The sequence below is a fragment of the Pseudophryne corroboree genome, unplaced genomic scaffold (genome assembly GCF_028390025.1).
Source record: "Pseudophryne corroboree isolate aPseCor3 unplaced genomic scaffold, aPseCor3.hap2 scaffold_801, whole genome shotgun sequence".
NCBI classification, from domain to species: domain Eukaryota; kingdom Metazoa; phylum Chordata; class Amphibia; order Anura; family Myobatrachidae; genus Pseudophryne; species Pseudophryne corroboree.
The window spans coordinates 227,800-245,484 of NW_026970380.1; the positions used below are offsets into that span (position 1 = coordinate 227,800).

The window sequence follows — 17,685 nt, forward strand, 5'->3', positions numbered from 1 at the left end:
AATTTCTTTTTGCTGAATTGCTACTCAGTAACAAAATGCAAACACCCAAACATGTGGAAACCCACGATCGTACTAGGGATTTTAAGGTCTTCAGTCTATTGCTCTCACAACTGAGCTATTTTGGCAAGCTATACTGATAAGAAAGTCTTTTTTTGGAGCTAAAGATTTTGCAAACTGAAATAACATAAAATGTTTTTCAAGATCAAAAACTGAAAACAACAGTTTTTGCTGCTAAATTGCTATTCAGTAGCAAAAGCAAACACCCAACCATGCTAAACCCCAGGATTGAACAAGACACCCTTAGATCTTCAGTCTAATGTTCTCACAACTGAGCTATTTCGCCAAGCTCTACTAATAAGAAATTCTTTTATTGGGGCTAATAATAATGCAAACTGTAATAACATGAAATGATCTTGAAGACCAGAACCTGAACACGGCAGTTTCTGCTGCTAAATTGCTATTCTGTAACAAAAAACAGCAACTAAATATGCCAAAACCCAGGATCGAACCAGGGACCTTTAGATCTTCAGTCTAACTCTCTCCCAACTGAGCTATTTCGGCTAATTGTGAAAGATGTCAAGCCGTATTTGGGTTTTTAGGCTGGGAAAAAAAAGAGCATTAAGTGTTCTTGATGAACAACACCTGATAATGAAAGATTCTGCTGGTAAATTGCTATTCTGTAACAAAAATACCGCAACTAAATATGCCGAATCCTGGGATCGAACCCAGGACCTTTAGATCTTCAGTTTAATGCTCTCACAAAAGAGCTATTGCGTGTAAGTCTGACGTTTAGAAAGTCTTTTTTGGTGTTTAAGATAAGGCAAACTGAAAGAACATCAAGTGTCCTAGAGGGCGAAACCTGATAATGAAAGTTTCTGCTGCTAAATTTCTTTTTGCTGAATTGCTACTCAGTAACAAACTGCAAACACCCAAACATGTGGAAACCCACGATCGTACTAGGGATTTTAAGGTCTTCAGTCTATTGCTCTCACAACTGAGCTATTTTGGCAAGCTATACTGATAAGAATGTCTTTTTTTAGGAGCTAAAGATTTTGCAAACTGAAATAACATAAAATGCTTTTCAAGATCAAAACCTGAACACAACAGTTTTTGCTGCTAAATTGCTATTCAGTAGCAATAGCAAACACCCAACCATGCTAAACCCCAGGATTGAACAAGACACCCTTAGATCTTCAGTCTAATGTTGTCACAACTGAGCTATTTCGCCAAGCTCAACTAATAAGAAATTATTTTATTGGGGCTAATAATAATGCAAACTGTAATAACATGAAATGTTCTTGAAGACCAGAACCTGAACACGGCAGTTTCTGCTGCTAAATTGCTATTCTGTAACAAAAGAAACAGCAACTCAATATGCCGAAACCCGGGATCGAACCAGGGACCCTTTAGTTCTTCAGTCTAATGCTCTCCCAACTGAGTTATTTCGGCTAATTGTGACAGATGTTAAGTCGTATTTGGGGTTTTAGGTTGGGAAAAAAAGAGCATCAAGTGTTCTTGAAGAGCAACACCTGATAATTAAAGATTCTGCTGGTAAATTGCTATTCTGTAACAAAAATACAGCTACTTTACATCCCGAAACCCGGGATCGAACCAGGGACTTATAGATCTTCAATCTAATGCTCTTCCAAATGAGCTATTGCAGCTACGTCTGACATTTGGAAAGTCTTTTTTGGTGTTTAAGATAAGGCAAACTGAAAGAACATCAAGTGTCCTAGAGGGCGAAACCTGAAAATAAACGTTTCTGCTGCTAAATTTCTTTTTGCTGAATTGCTACTCAGTAACAAAATGCAAACACCCAAACATGTGGAAACCCACGATCGTACTAGGGATTTTAAGGTCTTCAGTCTATTGCTCTCACAACTGAGCTATTTTGGCAAGCTATACTGATAAGAAAGTCTTTTTTTGGAGCTAAAGATTTTGCAAACTGAAATAACATAAAATGTTTTTCAAGATCAAAAACTGAAAACAACAGTTTTTGCTGCTAAATTGCTATTCAGTAGCAAAAGCAAACACCCAACCATGCTAAACCCCAGGATTGAACAAGACACCCTTAGATCTTCAGTCTAATGTTCTCACAACTGAGCTATTTCGCCAAGCTCTACTAATAAGAAATTCTTTTACTGGGGCTAATAATAATGCAAACTGTAATAACATGAAATGATCTTGAAGACCAGAACCTGAACACGGCAGTTTCTGCTGCTAAATTGCTATTCTGTAACAAAAAAACAGCAACTAAATATGCCAAAACCCGGGATCGAACCAGGGACCTTTAGATCTTCAGTCTAACGCTCTCCCAACTGAGCTATTTCAGCTAATTGTGAAAGATGTCAAGCCGTATTTGGGGTTTTAGGCTGGGAAAAAAAAGAGCATTAAGTGTTCTTGATGAACAACACCTGATAATGAAAGATTCTGCTGGTAAATTGCTATTCTGTAACAAAAATACAGCAACTAAACATGCCGAATCCTGGGATCGAACCAAGGACCTTTAGATCTTCAGTTTAATGCTCTCACAAAAGAGCTATTGCGTGTAAGTCTGACGTTTAGAAAGTCTTTTTTGGTGTTTAAGATAAGGCAAACTGAAAGAACATCAAGTGTCCTAGAGGGCGAAACCTGAAAATGAAAGTTTCTGCTGCTAAATTTCTTTTTGCTGAATTGCTACTCAGTAACAAACTGCAAACACCCAAACATGTGGAAACCCACGATCGTACTAGGGATTTTAAGGTCTTCAGTCTATTGCTCTCACAACTGAGCTATTTTGGCAAGCTATACTGATAAGAATGTCTTTTTTTGGAGCTAAAGATTTTGCAAACTGAAATAACATAAAATGCTTTTCAAGATCAAAACCTGAACACAACAGTTTTTGCTGCTAAATTGCTATTCAGTAGCAAAAGCAAACACCCAACCATGCTAAACCCCAGGATTGAACAAGACACCCTTAGATCTTCAGTCTAATGTTGTCACAACTGAGCTATTTCGCCAAGCTCTACTAATAAGAAATTATTTTATTGGGGCTAATAATAATGCAAACTGTAATAACATGAAATGTTCTTGAAGACCAGAACCTGAACACGGCAGTTTCTGCTGCTAAATTGCTATTCTGTAACAAAGAAAACAGCAACTAAATATGCCGAAACCCGGGATCGAACCAGGGACCTTTAGATCTTCAGTCTAACGCTCTCCCAACTGAGCTATTTCGGCTAATTGTGACAGATGTGAAGTCGTATTTGGGGTTTTAGGTAGGGAAAAAAAGAGCATCAAGTGTTCTTGAAGAGCAACACCTTATAATGAAAGATTCTGCTGGTAAATTGCTATTCTGTAACAAAAATACAGCTACTAAACATGCCGAAACCAGGGATCGAACCAGGGACTTATATATCTTCAGTCTAATGCTCTCCCAAATGAGCTATTGCAGCTACGTCTGACATTTGGAAAGTCTTTTTTGGTGTTTAAGATAAGGCAAACTGAAAGAACATCAAGTGTTCTAGAGGGCGAAACCTGAAAATAAACGTTTCTGCTGCTAAATTTCTTTTTGCTGAATTGCAACTCAGTAACAAAATGCAAACACCCAAACATGTGGAAACCCACGATCGTACTAGGGATTTTAAGGTCTTCAGTCTATAGCTCTCACAACTGAGCTATTTTGGCAAGCTATACTGATAAGAATGTCTTTTTTTGGAGCTAAAGATTTTGCAAACTGAAATAACATAAAATGTTTTTCAAGATCAAAAACTGAAAACAACAGTTTTTGCTGCTAAATTGCTATTCAGTAGCAAAAGCAAACACCCAACCATGCTAAACCCCAGGATTGAACAAGACACCCTTAGATCTTCAGTCTAATGTTGTCACAACTGAGCTATTTCGCCAAGCTCTACTAATAAGAAATTCTTTTATTGGGCCTAATAATAATGCAAACTGTAATAACATGAAATGATCTTGAAGACCAGAACCTGAACACGGCAGTTTCTGCTGCTAAATTGCTATTCTGTAACAAAAAAACAGCAACTAAACATGCCGAAACCCGGGATCGAACCAGGGACCTTTAGATCTTCAGTCTAACGCTCTCCCAACTGAGCTATTTCGGCTAATTTTGACAGATGTGAAGTCGTATTTGGGGTTTTAGGTTGGGAAAAAAAGAGCATCAAGTGTTCTTGAAGAGCAACACCTTATAATGAAAGATTCTGCTGGTAAATAGCTATTCTGTAACAAAAATACAGCTACTAAACATGCCGAAACCCAGGATCGAACCAGGGACTTATAGATCTTCAGTCTAATGCTCTCCCAAATGAGCTATTGCAGCTACGTCTGACATTTGGAAAGTCTTTTTTGGTGTTTAAGATAAGGCAAACTGAAAGAACATCAAGTGTCCTAGAGGGCGAAACCTGAAAATGAAAGTTCCTGCTGCTAAATTTCTTTTTGCTGAATTGCTACTCAGTAACAAAATGCAAACACCCAAACATGTGGAAACCCACGATCGTACTAGGGATTTTAAGGTCTTCAGTCTATTGCTCTCACAACTGAGCTATTTTGGCAAGCTATACTGATAAGAATGTCTTTTTTTGGAGCTAAAGATTTTGCAAACTGAAATAACATAAAATGTTTTTCAAGATCAAAAACTGAAAACAACAGTATTTGCTGCTAAATTGCATTTCAGTAGCAAAAGCAAACACCCAACCATGCTAAACCCCAGGATTGAACAAGACACCCTTAGATCTTCAGTCTAATGTTCTCACAACTGAGCTATTTCGCCAAGCTCTACTAATAAGAAATTCTTTTATTGGGGCTAATAATAATGCAAACTGTAATAACATGAAATGATCTTGAAGACCAGAACCTGAACACGGCAGTTTCTGCTGCTAAATTGCTATTCTGTAACAAAAAAACAGCAACTAAATATGCCGAAACCCAGGATCGAACCAGGGACCTTTAGATCTTCAGTCTAACGCTCTCCCAACTGAGCTATTTCGGCTAATTGTGAAAGATGTCAAACCGTATTTGGGGTTTTAGGCTGGGAAAAAAAAGAGCATTAAGTGTTCTTGATGAACAACACCTGATAATGAAAGATTCTGCTGGTAAATTGCTATTCTGTAACAAAAATACAGCAACTAAACATGCCGAATCCTGGGATCGAACCCAGGACCTTTAGATCTTCAGTTTAATGCTCTCACAAAAGAGCTATTGCGTGTAAGTCTGATGTTTAGAAAGTCTTTTTTGGTGTTTAAGATAAGGCAAACTGAAAGAACATCAAGTGTCCTAGAGGGCGAAACCTGAAATTGAAAGTTTCTGCTGCTAAATTTCTTTTTGCTGATTTGCTACTCAGTAACAAACTGCAAACACCCAAACATGTGGAAACCCACGATCATACTAGGGATTTTAAGGTCTTCAGTCTATTGCTCTCACAACTGAGCTATTTTGGCAAGCTATACTGATAAGAATGTCTTTTTTTGGAGCTAAAGATTTTGCAAACTGAAATAACATAAAATGCTTTTCAAGATCAAAACCTGAACACAACAGTTTTTGCTGCTAAATTGCTATTCAGTAGCAAAATCAAACACCCAACCATGCTAAACCCCAGGATTGAACAAGACACCCTTAGATCTTCAGTTTAATGTTGTCACAACTGAGCTATTTCGCCAAGCTCTACTAATAAGAAATTATTTTATTGGGGCTAATAATAATGCAAACTGTAATAACATGAAATGTTCTTGAAGGCCAGAACCTGAACACGGCAGTTTCTGCTGCTAAATTGCTATTCTGTAACAAAGAAAACAGCAACTAAATATGCCGAAACCCGGGATCGAACCAGGGACCTTTAGATCTTCAGTCTAACGCTCTCCCAACTGAGCTATTTCGGCTAATTGTGACAGATGTGAAGTCGTATTTGGGGTTTTAGGTAGGGAAAAAAAGAGCATCAAGTGTTCTTGAAGAGCAACACCTTATAATGAAAGATTCTGCTGGTAAATTGCTATTCTGTAACAAAAATACAGCTACTAAACATGCCGAAACCCAGGATCGAACCAGGGACTTATATATCTTCAGTCTAATGCTCTCCCAAATGAGCTATTGCAGCTACGTCTGACATTTGGAAAGTCTTTTTTGGTGTTTAAGATAAGGCAAACTGAAAGAACATCAAGTGTTCTAGAGGGCGAAACCTGAAAATAAACGTTTCTGCTGCTAAATTTCTTTTTGCTGAATTGCTACTCAGTAACAAAATGCAAACACCCAAACATGTGGAAACCCACGATCGTACTAGGGATTTTAAGGTCTTCAGTCTATTGCTCTCACAACTGAGCTATTTTGGCAAGCTATACTGATAAGAATGTCTTTTTTTGGAGCTAAAGATTTTGCAAACTGAAATAACATAAAATGTTTTTCAAGATCAAAAACTGAAAACAACAGTTTTTGCTGCTAAATTGCTATTCAGTAGCAAAAGCAAACACCCAACCATGCTAAACCCCAGGATTGAACAAGACACCCTTAGATCTTCAGTCTAATGTTGTCACAACTAAGCTATTTCGCCAAGCTCTACTAATAAGAAATTCTTTTATTGGGCCTAATAATAATGCAAACTGTAATAACATGAAATGATCTTGAAGACCAGAACCTGAACACGGCAGTTTCTGCTGCTAAATTGCTATTCTGTAACAAAAAAACAGCAACTAAACATGCCGAAACCCGGGATCGAACCAGGGACCTTTAGATCTTCAGTCTTACGCTCTCCCAACTGAGCTATTTCGGCTAATTGTGACAGATGTGAAGTCGTATTTGGGGTTTTAGGTTGGGAAAAAAAGAGCATCAAGTGTTCTTGAAGAGCAACACCTTATAATGAAAGATTCTGCTGGTAAATTGCTATTCTGTAACAAAAATACAGCTACTAAACATGCCGAAACCCAGGATCGAACCAGGGACTTATATATCTTCAGTCTAATGCTCTCCCAAATGAGCTATTGCAGCTACATCTGACATTTGGAAAGTCTTTTTTGGTGTTTAAGATAAGGCAAACTGAAAGAACATCAAGTGTCCTAGAGGGCGAAACCTGAAAATGAAAGTTCCTGCTGCTAAATTTCTTTTTGCTGAATTGCTACTCAGTAACAAAATGCAAACACCCAAACATGTGGAAACCCACGATCGTACTAGGGATTTTAAGGTCTTCAGTCTATTGCTCTCACAGCTGAGCTATTTTGGCAAGCTATACTGATAAGAATGTCTTTTTTTGGAGCTAAAGATTTTGCAAACTGAAATAACATAAAATGTTTTTCAAGATCAAAAACTGAAAACAACAGTTTTTGCTGCTAAATTGCTATTCAGTAGCAAAAGCAAACACCCAACCATGCTAAACCCCAGGATTGAACAAGACACCCTTAGATCTTCAGTCTAATGTTCTCACAACTGAGCTATTTCGCCAAGCTCTACTAATAAGAAATTCTTTTATTGGGGCTAATAATAATGCAAACTGTAATAACATGAAATGATCTTGAAGACCAGAACCTGAACACGGCAGTTTCTGCTGCTAAATTGCTATTCTGTAACAAAAAAACAGCAACTAAATATGCCGAAACCCAGGATCGAACCAGGGACCTTTAGATCTTCAGTTTAACGCTCTCCCAACTGAGCTATTTCGGCTAATTGTGAAAGATGTCAAACCGTATTTGGGGTTTTAGGCTGGGAAAAAAAAGAGCATTAAGTGTTCTTGATGAGCAACACCTGATAATGAAAGATTCTGCTGGTAAATTGCTATTCTGTAACAAAAATACAGCAACTAAACATGCCGAATCCTGGGATCGAACCCAGGACCTTTAGATCTTCAGTTTAATGCTCTCACAAAAGAGCTATTGCGTGTAAGTCTGACGTTTAGAAAGTCTTTTTTGGTGTTTAAGATAAGGCAAACTGAAAAAACATCAAGTGTCCTAGAGGGCGAAACCTGAAAATGAAAGTTTCTGCTGCTAAATTTCTTTTTGCTGAATTGCTACTCAGTAACAAACTGCAAACACCCAAACATGTGGAAACCCACGATCGTACTAGGGATTTTAAGGTCTTCAGTCTATTGCTCTCACAACTGAGCTATTTTGGCAAGCTATACTGATAAGAATGTCTTTTTTTGGAGCTAAAGATTTTGCAAACTGAAATAACATAAAATGCTTTTCAAGATCAAAACCTGAACACAACAGTTTTTGCTGCTAAATTGCTATTCAGTAGCAAAAGCAAACACCCAACCATGCTAAACCCCAGGATTGAACAAGACACCCTTAGATCTTCAGTCTAATGTTGTCACAACTGAGCTATTTCGCCAAGCTCTACTAATAAGAAATTATTTTATTGGGGCTAATAATAATGCAAACTGTAATAACATGAAATGTTCTTGAAGACCAGAACCTGAACACGGCAGTTTCTGCTGCTAAATTGCTATTCTGTAACAAAGAAAACAGCAACTAAATATGCCGAAACCCGGGATCGAACCAGGGACCTTTAGATCTTCAGTCTAACGCTCTCCCAACTGAGCTATTTCGGCTAATTGTGACAGATGTGAAGTCGTATTTGGGGTTTTAGTTTGGGAAAAAAAGAGCATCAAGTGTTCTTGAAGAGCAACACCTTATAATGAAAGATTCTGCTGGTAAATTGCTATTCTGTAACAAAAATACAGCTACTAAACATGCCGAAACCCGGGATCGAACCAGGGACTTATATATCTTCAGTCTAATGCTCTCCCAAATGAGCTATTGCAGCTACGTCTGACATTTGGAAAGTATTTTTTGGTGTTTAAGATAAGGCAAATTGAAAGAACATCAAGTGTTCTAGAGGGCGAAACCTGAAAATAAAAGTTTCTGCTGCTAAATTTCTTTTTGCTGAATTGCTACTCAGTAACAAAATGCAAACACCCAAACATGTGGAAACCCACGATCGTACTAGGGATTTTAAGGTCTTCAGTCTATTGCTCTCACAACTGAGCTATTTTGGCAAGCTATACTGATAAGAATGTCTTTTTTTGGAGCTAAAGATTTTGCAAACTGAAATAACATAAAATGTTTTTCAAGATCAAAAACTGAAAACAACAGTTTTTGCTGCTAAATTGCTATTCAGTAGCAAAAGCAAACACCCAACCATGCTAAACCCCAGGATTGAACAAGACACCCTTAGATCTTCAGTCTAATGTTGTCACAACTGAGCTATTTCGCCAAGCTCTACTAATAAGAAATTCTTTTATTGGGCCTAATAATAATGCAAACTGTAATAACATGAAATGATCTTGAAGACCAGAACCTGAACACGGCAGTTTCTGCTGCTAAATTGCTATTCTGTAACAAAAAAACAGCAACTAAACCTGCCGAAACCCGGGATCGAACCAGGGACCTTTAGATCTTCAGTCTAACGCTCTCCCAACTGAGCTATTTCGGCTAATTGTGACAGATGTGAAGTCATATTTGGGGTTTTAGGTTGGGAAAAAAAGAGCATCAAGTGTTCTTGAAGAGCAACACCTTATAATGAAAGATTCTGCTGGTAAATTGCTATTCTGTAACAAAAATACAGCTACTAAACATGCCGAAACCAAGGATCGAACCAGGGACTTATAGATCTTCAGTCTAATGCTCTCCCAAATGAGCTATTGCAGCTACGTCTGACATTTGGAAAGTCTTTTTTGGTGTTTAAGATAAGGCAAACTGAAAGAACATCAAGTGTCCTAGAGGGCGAAACCTGAAAATGAAAGTTCCTGCTGCTAAATTTCTTTTTGCTGAATTGCTGCTCAGTAACAAAATGCAAACACCCAAACATGTGGAAACCCACGATCGTACTAGGGATTTTAAGGTCTTCAGTCTATTGCTCTCACAACTGAGCTATTTTGGCAAGCTATACTGATAAGAATGTCTTTTTTTGGAGCTAAAGATTTTGCAAACTGAAATAACATAAAATGTTTTTCAAGATCAAAAACTGAAAACAACAGTTTTTGCTGCTAAATTGCTATTCAGTAGCAAAAGCAAACACCCAACCATGCTAAACCCCAGGATTGAACAAGACACCCTTAGATCTTCAGTCTAATGTTCTCACAACTGAGCTATTTCGCCAAGCTCTACTAATAAGAAATTCTTTTATTGGGGCTAATAATAATGCAAACTGTAATAACATGAAATGATCTTGAAGACCAGAACCTGAACACGGCAGTTTCTGCTGCTAAATTGCTATTCTGTAACAAAAAAACAGCAACTAAATATGCCGAAACCCAGGATCGAACCAGGGACCTTTAGCTCTTCAGTCTAACGCTCTCCCAACTGAGCTATTTCAGCTAATTGTGAAAGATGTCAAACCGTATTTGGGGTGTTAGGCTGGGGAAAAAAAGAGCATTAAGTGTTCTTGATGAACAACACCTGATAATAAAAGATTCTGCTGGTAAATTGCTATTCTGTAACAAAAATACAGCAACTAAACATGCCGAATCCTGGGATCGAACCCAGGACCTTTAGATCTTCAGTTTAATGCTCTCACAAAAGAGCTATTGCGTGTAAGTCTGACGTTTAGAAAGTCTTTTTTGGTGTTTAAGATAAGGCAAACTGAAAGAACATCAAGTGTCCTAGAGAGCGAAACCTGAAAATGAAAGTTCCTGCTGCTAAATTTCTTTTTGCTGAATTGCTACTCAGTAACAAAATGCAAACACCCAAACATGTGGAAACCCACGATCGTACTAGGGATTTTAAGGTCTTCAGTCTATTGCTCTCACAACTGAGCTATTTTGGCAAGCTATACTGATAAGAATGTCTTTTTTTGGAGCTAAAGATTTTGCAAACTGAAATAACATAAAATGTTTTTCAAGATCAAAAACTGAAAACAACAGTTTTTGCTGCTAAATTGCTATTCAGTAGCAAAAGCAAACACCCAACCATGCTAAACCCCAGGATTGAACAAGACACCCTTAGATCTTCAGTCTAATGTTCTCACAACTGAGCTATTTCGCCAAGCTCTACTAATAAGAAATTATTTTATTGGGGCTAATAATAATGCAAACTGTAATAACATGAAATGATCTTGAAGACCAGAACCTGAACACGGCAGTTTCTGCTGCTAAATTGCTATTCTGTAACAAAAAAACAGCAACTAAATATGCCGAAACCCAGGATCGAACCAGGGACCTTTAGATCTTCAGTCTAACGCTCTCCCAACTGAGCTATTTCGGCTAATTGTGAAAGATGTCAAACCGTATTTGGGGTTTTAGGCTGGGAAAAAAAAGAGCATTAAGTGTTCTTGATGAACAACACCTGATAATGAAAGATTCTGCTGGTAAATTGCTATTCTGTAACAAAAATACAGCAACTAAACATGCCGAATCCTGGGATCGAACCCAGGACCTTTAGATCTTCAGTTTAATGCTCTCACAAAAGAGATATTGCGTGTAAGTCTGACGTTTAGAAAGTCTTTTTTGGTGTTTAAGATAAGGCAAACTGAAAGAACATCAAGTGTCCTAGAGGGCGAAACCTGAAAATGAAAGTTTCTGCTGCTAAATTTCTTTTTGCTGAATTGCTACTCAGTAACAAACTGCAAACACCCAAACATGTGGAAACCCACGATCGTACTAGGGATTTTAAGGTCTTCAGTCTATTGCTATTTTGGCAAGCTATACTGATAAGAATGTCTTTTTTTGGAGCTAAAGATTTTGCAAACTGAAATAACATAAAATGTTTTTCAAGATCAAAAACTGAAAACAACAGTTTTTGCTGCTAAATTGCTATTCAGTAGCAAAAGCAAACACCCAACCATGCTAAACCCCAGGATTGAACAAGACACCCTTAGATCTTCAGTCTAATGTTGTCACAACTGAGCTATTTCGCCAAGCTCTACTAATAAGAAATTCTTTTATTGGGCCTAATAATAATACAAACTGTAATAACATGAAATGATCTTGAAGACCAGAACCTGAACACGGCAGTTTCTGCTGCTAAATTGCTATTCTGTAACAAAAAAACAGCAACTAAACATGCCAAAACCCGGGATCGAACCAGGGACCTTTAGATCTTCAGTCTAACGCTCTCCCAACTGAGCTATTTCGGCTAATTGTGACAGATGTGAAGTCGTATTTGGGGTTTTAGGTTGGGAAAAAAAGAGCATCAAGTGTTCTTGAAGAGCAACAACTTATAATGAAAGATTCTGCTGGTAAATTGCTATTCTGTAACAAAAATACAGCTACTAAACATGCCGAAACCCAGGATCGAACCAGGGACTTATAGATCTTCAGTCTAATGCTCTCCCAAATGAGATATTGCAGCTACGTCTGACATTTGGAAAGTCTTTTTTGGTGTTTAAGATAAGGCAAACTGAAAGAACATCAAGTGTCCTAGAGGGCGAAACCTGAAAATGAAAGTTCCTGCTGCTAAATTTTTTTTTGCTGAATTGCTACTCAGTAACAAACTGCAAACACCCAAACATGTGGAAACCCACGATCGTACTAGGGATTTTAAGGTCTTCAGTCTATTGCTCTCACAACTGAGCTTTTTTGGCAAGCTATACTGATAAGAATGTCTTTTTTTGGAGCTAAAGATTTTGCAAACTGAAATAACATAAAATGTTTTTCAAGATTAAAAACTGAAAACAACAGTTTTTGCTGCTAAATTGCTATTCAGTAGCAAAAGCAAACACCCAACCATGCTAAACCCCAGGATTGAACAAGACACCCTTAGATCTTCAGTCTAATGTTGTCACAACTAAGCTATTTCGCCAAGCTCTACTAATAAGAAATTCTTTTATTGGGCCTAATAATAATGCAAACTGTAATAACATGAAATGATCTTGAAGACCAGAACCTGAACACGGCAGTTTCTGCTGCTAAATTGCTATTCTGTAACAAAAAAACAGCAACTAAACATGCCGAAACCCGGGATCGAACCAGGGACCTTTAGATTTTCAGTCTAACGCTCTCCCAACTGAGCTATTTCGGCTAATTGTGACAGATGTGAAGTCGTATTTGGGGTTTTAGGTTGGGAAAAAAAGAGCATCAAGTGTTCTTGAAGAGCAACACCTTATAATGAAAGATTCTGCTGGTAAATTGCTATTCTGTAACAAAAATACAGCTACTAAACATGCCGAAACCCAGGATCGAACCAGGGACTTATAGATCTTCAGTCTAATGCTCTCCCAAATGAGCTATTGCAGCTACGTTTGACATTTGGAAAGTCTTTTTTGGTGTTTAAGATAAGGCAAACTGAAAGAACATCAAGTGTCCTAGAGAGCGAAACCTGAAAATGAAAGTTCCTGCTGCTAAATTTCTTTTTGCTGAATTGCTACTCAGTAACAAAATGCAAACACCCAAACATGTGGAAACCCACGATCGTACTAGGGATTTTAAGGTCTTCAGTCTATTGCTCTCACAACTGAGCTATTTTGGCAAGCTATACTGATAAGAATGTCTTTTTTTGGAGCTAAAGATTTTGCAAACTGAAATAACATAAAATGTTTTTCAAGATTAAAAACTGAAAACAACAGTTTTTGCTGCTAAATTGCTATTCAGTAGCAAAAGCAAACACCCAACCATGCTAAACCCCAGGATTGAACAAGACACCCTTAGATCTTCAGTCTAATGTTGTCACAACTAAGCTATTTCGCCAAGCTCTACTAATAAGAAATTCTTTTATTGGGCCTAATAATAATGCAAACTGTAATAACATGAAATGATCTTGAAGACCAGAACCTGAACACGGCAGTTTCTGCTGCTAAATTGCTATTCTGTAACAAAAAAACAGCAACTAAACATGCCGAAACCCGGGATCGAACCAGGGACCTTTAGATTTTCAGTCTAACGCTCTCCCAACTGAGCTATTTCGGCTAATTGTGACAGATGTGAAGTCGTATTTGGGGTTTTAGGTTGGGAAAAAAAGAGCATCAAGTGTTCTTGAAGAGCAACACCTTATAATGAAAGATTCTGCTGGTAAATTGCTATTCTGTAACAAAAATACAGCTACTAAACATGCCGAAACCCAGGATCGAACCAGGGACTTATAGATCTTCAGTCTAATGCTCTCCCAAATGAGCTATTGCAGCTACGTTTGACATTTGGAAAGTCTTTTTTGGTGTTTAAGATAAGGCAAACTGAAAGAACATCAAGTGTCCTAGAGAGCGAAACCTGAAAATGAAAGTTCCTGCTGCTAAATTTCTTTTTGCTGAATTGCTACTCAGTAACAAAATGCAAACACCCAAACATGTGGAAACCCACGATCGTACTAGGGATTTTAAGGTCTTCAGTCTATTGCTCTCACAACTGAGCTATTTTGGCAAGCTATACTGATAAGAATGTCTTTTTTTGGAGCTAAAGATTTTGCAAACTGAAATAACATAAAATGTTTTTCAAGATCAAAAACTGAAAACAACAGTTTTTGCTGCTAAATTGCTATTCAGTAGCAAAAGCAAACACCCAACCATGCTAAACCCCAGGATTGAACAAGACACCCTTAGATCTTCAGTCTAATGTTCTCACAACTGAGCTATTTCGCCAAGCTCTACTAATAAGAAATTATTTTATTGGGGCTAATAATAATGCAAACTGTAATAACATGAAATGATCTTGAAGACCAGAACCTGAACACGGCAGTTTCTGCTGCTAAATTGCTATTCTGTAACAAAAAAAACAGCAACTAAATATGCCGAAACCGAGGATCGAACCAGGGACCTTTAGATCTTCAGTCTAACGCTCTCCCAACTGAGCTATTTCGGCTAATTGTGAAAGATGTCAAACCGTATATGGGGTTTTAGGCTGGGAAAAAAAAGAGCATTAAGTGTTCTTGATGAACAACACCTGATAATGAAAGATTCTGCTGGTAAATTGCTATTCTGTAACAAAAATACAGCAACTAAACATGCCGAATCCTGGGATCGAACCCAGGACCTTTAGATCTTCAGTTTAATGCTCTCACAAAAGAGATATTGCGTGTAAGTCTGACGTTTAGAAAGTCTTTTTTGGTGTTTAAGATAAGGCAAACTGAAAGAACATCAAGTGTCCTAGAGGGCGAAACCTGAAAATGAAAGTTTCTGCTGCTAAATTTCTTTTTGCTGAATTGCTACTCAGTAACAAACTGCAAACACCCAAACATGTGGAAACCCACGATCGTACTAGGGATTTTAAGGTCTTCAGTCTATTGCTCTCACAACTGAGCTATTTTGGCAAGCTATACTGATAAGAATGTCTTTTTTTGGAGCTAAAGATTTTGCAAACTGAAATAACATAAAATGCTTTTCAAGATCAAAACCTGAACACAACAGTTTTTGCTGCTAAATTGCTATTCAGTAGCAAAAGCAAACACCCAACCATGCTAAACCCCAGGATTGAACAAGACACCCTTAGATCTTCAGTCTAATGTTGTCACAACTGAGCTATTTCGCCAAGCTCTACTAATAAGAAATTATTTTATTGGGGCTAATAATAATGCAAACTGTAATAACATGAAATGTTCTTGAAGACCAGAACCTGAACACGGCAGTTTCTGCTGCTAAATTGCTATTCTGTAACAAAGAAAACAGCAACTAAATATGCCGAAACCCGGGATCGAACCAGGGACCTTTAGATCTTCAGTCTAACGCTCTCCCAACTGAGCTATTTCGGCTAATTGTGACAGATGTGAAGTCGTATTTGGGGTTTTAGGTTGGGAAAAAAAGAGCATCAAGTGTTCTTGAAGAGCAACACCTTATAATGAAAGATTCTGCTGGTAAATTGCTATTCTGTAACAAAAATACAGCTACTAAACATGCCGAAACCCGGGATCGAACCAGGGACTTATATATCTTCAGTCTAATGCTCTCCCAAATGAGCTATTGCAGCTACGTCTGACATTTGGAAAGTATTTTTTGGTGTTTAAGATAAGGCAAATTGAAAGAACATCAAGTGTTCTAGAGGGCGAAACCTGAAAATAAAAGTTTCTGCTGCTAAATTTCTTTTTGCTGAATTGCTACTCAGTAACAAAATGCAAACACCCAAACATGTGGAAACCCACGATCGTACTAGGGATTTTAAGGTCTTCAGTCTATTGCTCTCACAACTGAGCTATTTTGGCAAGCTATACTGATAAGAATGTCTTTTTTTGGAGCTAAAGATTTTGCAAACTGAAATAACATAAAATGTTTTTCAAGATCAAAAACTGAAAACAACAGTTTTTGCTGCTAAATTGCTATTCAGTAGCAAAAGCAAACACCCAACCATGCTAAAACCCAGGATTGAACAAGACACCCTTAGATCTTCAGTCTAATGTTGTCACAACTGAGCTATTTCGCCAAGCTCTACTAATAAGAAATTATTTTATTGGGGCTAATAATAATGCAAACTGTAATAACATGAAATGTTCTTGAAGACCAGAACCTGAACACGGCAGTTTCTGCTGCTAAATTGCTATTCTGTAACAAAGAAAACAGCAACTAAATATGCCGAAACCCGGGATCGAACCAGGGACCTTTAGATTTTCAGTCTAACGCTCTCCCAACTGAGCTATTTCGGCTAATTGTGACAGATGTGAAGTCGTATTTGGGGTTTTAGGTTGGGAAAAAAAGAGCATCAAGTGTTCTTGAAGAGCAACACCTTATAATGAAAGATTCTGCTGGTAAATTGCTATTCTGTAACAAAAATACAGCTACTAAACATGCCGAAACCCGGGATCGAACCAGGGACTTATATATCTTCAGTCTAATGCTCTCCCAAATGAGCTATTGCAGCTACGTCTGACATTTGGAAAGTCTTTTTTGGTGTTTAAGATAAGGCAAACTGAAAGAACATCAAGTGTTCTAGAGGGCGAAACCTGAAAATAAAAGTTTCTGCTGCTAAATTTCTTTTTGCTGAATTGCTACTCAGTAACAAAATGCAAACACCCAAACATGTGGAAACCCACGATCGTACTAGGGATTTTAAGGTCTTCAGTCTATTGCTCTCACAACTGAGCTATTTTGGCAAGCTATACTGATAAGAATGTCTTTTTTTGGAGCTAAAGATTTTGCAAACTGAAATAACATAAAATGTTTTTCAAGATCAAAAACTGAAAACAACAGTTTTTGCTGCTAAATTGCTATTCAGTAGCAAAAGCAAACACCCAACCATGCTAAACCCCAGGATTGAACAAGACACCCTTAGATCTTCAGTCTAATGTTGTCACAACTAAGCTATTTCGCCAAGCTCTACTAATAAGAAATTCTTTTATTGGGCCTAATAATAATGCAAACTGTAATAACATGAAATGATCTTGAAGACCAGAACCTGAACACGGCAGTTTCTGCTGCTAAATTGCTATTCTGTAACAAAAAAACAGCAACTAAACATGCCGAAACCCGGGATCGAACCAGGGACCTTTAGATTTTCAGTCTAACGCTCTCCCAACTGAGCTATTTCGGCTAATTGTGACAGATGTGAAGTCGTATTTGGGGTTTTAGGTTGGGAAAAAAAGAGCATCAAGTGTTCTTGAAGAGCAACACCTTATAATGAAAGATTCTGCTGGTAAATTGCTATTCTGTAACAAAAATACAGCTACTAAACATGCCGAAACCCAGGATCGAACCAGGGACTTATAGATCTTCGGTCTAATGCTCTCCCAAATGAGCTATTGCAGCTACGTCTGACATTTGGAAAGTCTTTTTTGGTGTTTAAGATAAGGCAAACTGAAAGAACATCAAGTGTCCTAGAGAGCGAAACCTGAAAATGAAAGTTCCTGCTGCTAAATT

General features: G+C 37.7%; 20 non-coding genes across 20 annotated transcripts; all 20 read right to left on the minus strand.

The window, feature by feature from the left end:
* Positions 1–488: 488 nt before the first annotated feature.
* On the minus strand, positions 489–561 carry TRNAF-GAA (transfer RNA phenylalanine (anticodon GAA)). The gene has a single exon. It is a non-coding gene; the product is annotated as a tRNA-Phe (tRNA).
* Positions 562–1,375: 814 nt separating this feature from the next.
* Positions 1,376–1,449, minus strand: TRNAF-GAA (transfer RNA phenylalanine (anticodon GAA)). The gene has a single exon. It is a non-coding gene; the product is annotated as a tRNA-Phe (tRNA).
* An 811-nt stretch (positions 1,450–2,260) lies between these two features.
* Positions 2,261–2,333, minus strand: TRNAF-GAA (transfer RNA phenylalanine (anticodon GAA)). The gene has a single exon. It is a non-coding gene; the product is annotated as a tRNA-Phe (tRNA).
* Positions 2,334–3,146: 813 nt separating this feature from the next.
* On the minus strand, positions 3,147–3,219 carry TRNAF-GAA (transfer RNA phenylalanine (anticodon GAA)). The gene has a single exon. It is a non-coding gene; the product is annotated as a tRNA-Phe (tRNA).
* Positions 3,220–4,030: 811 nt separating this feature from the next.
* On the minus strand, positions 4,031–4,103 carry TRNAF-GAA (transfer RNA phenylalanine (anticodon GAA)). Its single transcript has one exon. It is a non-coding gene; the product is annotated as a tRNA-Phe (tRNA).
* Positions 4,104–4,914: 811 nt separating this feature from the next.
* TRNAF-GAA (transfer RNA phenylalanine (anticodon GAA)) lies at positions 4,915–4,987 on the minus strand. Its single transcript has one exon. It is a non-coding gene; the product is annotated as a tRNA-Phe (tRNA).
* Positions 4,988–5,800: 813 nt separating this feature from the next.
* TRNAF-GAA (transfer RNA phenylalanine (anticodon GAA)) lies at positions 5,801–5,873 on the minus strand. The gene has a single exon. It is a non-coding gene; the product is annotated as a tRNA-Phe (tRNA).
* Positions 5,874–6,684: 811 nt separating this feature from the next.
* Positions 6,685–6,757, minus strand: TRNAF-GAA (transfer RNA phenylalanine (anticodon GAA)). The gene has a single exon. It is a non-coding gene; the product is annotated as a tRNA-Phe (tRNA).
* An 811-nt stretch (positions 6,758–7,568) lies between these two features.
* TRNAF-GAA (transfer RNA phenylalanine (anticodon GAA)) lies at positions 7,569–7,641 on the minus strand. Its single transcript has one exon. It is a non-coding gene; the product is annotated as a tRNA-Phe (tRNA).
* An 813-nt stretch (positions 7,642–8,454) lies between these two features.
* On the minus strand, positions 8,455–8,527 carry TRNAF-GAA (transfer RNA phenylalanine (anticodon GAA)). The gene has a single exon. It is a non-coding gene; the product is annotated as a tRNA-Phe (tRNA).
* An 811-nt stretch (positions 8,528–9,338) lies between these two features.
* On the minus strand, positions 9,339–9,411 carry TRNAF-GAA (transfer RNA phenylalanine (anticodon GAA)). The gene has a single exon. It is a non-coding gene; the product is annotated as a tRNA-Phe (tRNA).
* An 811-nt stretch (positions 9,412–10,222) lies between these two features.
* Positions 10,223–10,295, minus strand: TRNAF-GAA (transfer RNA phenylalanine (anticodon GAA)). Its single transcript has one exon. It is a non-coding gene; the product is annotated as a tRNA-Phe (tRNA).
* Positions 10,296–11,107: 812 nt separating this feature from the next.
* Positions 11,108–11,180, minus strand: TRNAF-GAA (transfer RNA phenylalanine (anticodon GAA)). Its single transcript has one exon. It is a non-coding gene; the product is annotated as a tRNA-Phe (tRNA).
* A 798-nt stretch (positions 11,181–11,978) lies between these two features.
* On the minus strand, positions 11,979–12,051 carry TRNAF-GAA (transfer RNA phenylalanine (anticodon GAA)). Its single transcript has one exon. It is a non-coding gene; the product is annotated as a tRNA-Phe (tRNA).
* An 811-nt stretch (positions 12,052–12,862) lies between these two features.
* TRNAF-GAA (transfer RNA phenylalanine (anticodon GAA)) lies at positions 12,863–12,935 on the minus strand. Its single transcript has one exon. It is a non-coding gene; the product is annotated as a tRNA-Phe (tRNA).
* Positions 12,936–13,746: 811 nt separating this feature from the next.
* TRNAF-GAA (transfer RNA phenylalanine (anticodon GAA)) lies at positions 13,747–13,819 on the minus strand. The gene has a single exon. It is a non-coding gene; the product is annotated as a tRNA-Phe (tRNA).
* Positions 13,820–14,631: 812 nt separating this feature from the next.
* On the minus strand, positions 14,632–14,704 carry TRNAF-GAA (transfer RNA phenylalanine (anticodon GAA)). The gene has a single exon. It is a non-coding gene; the product is annotated as a tRNA-Phe (tRNA).
* Positions 14,705–15,517: 813 nt separating this feature from the next.
* Positions 15,518–15,590, minus strand: TRNAF-GAA (transfer RNA phenylalanine (anticodon GAA)). Its single transcript has one exon. It is a non-coding gene; the product is annotated as a tRNA-Phe (tRNA).
* An 812-nt stretch (positions 15,591–16,402) lies between these two features.
* On the minus strand, positions 16,403–16,475 carry TRNAF-GAA (transfer RNA phenylalanine (anticodon GAA)). Its single transcript has one exon. It is a non-coding gene; the product is annotated as a tRNA-Phe (tRNA).
* An 811-nt stretch (positions 16,476–17,286) lies between these two features.
* TRNAF-GAA (transfer RNA phenylalanine (anticodon GAA)) lies at positions 17,287–17,359 on the minus strand. Its single transcript has one exon. It is a non-coding gene; the product is annotated as a tRNA-Phe (tRNA).
* Between the last annotated feature and the right edge of the window lie 326 nt (positions 17,360–17,685).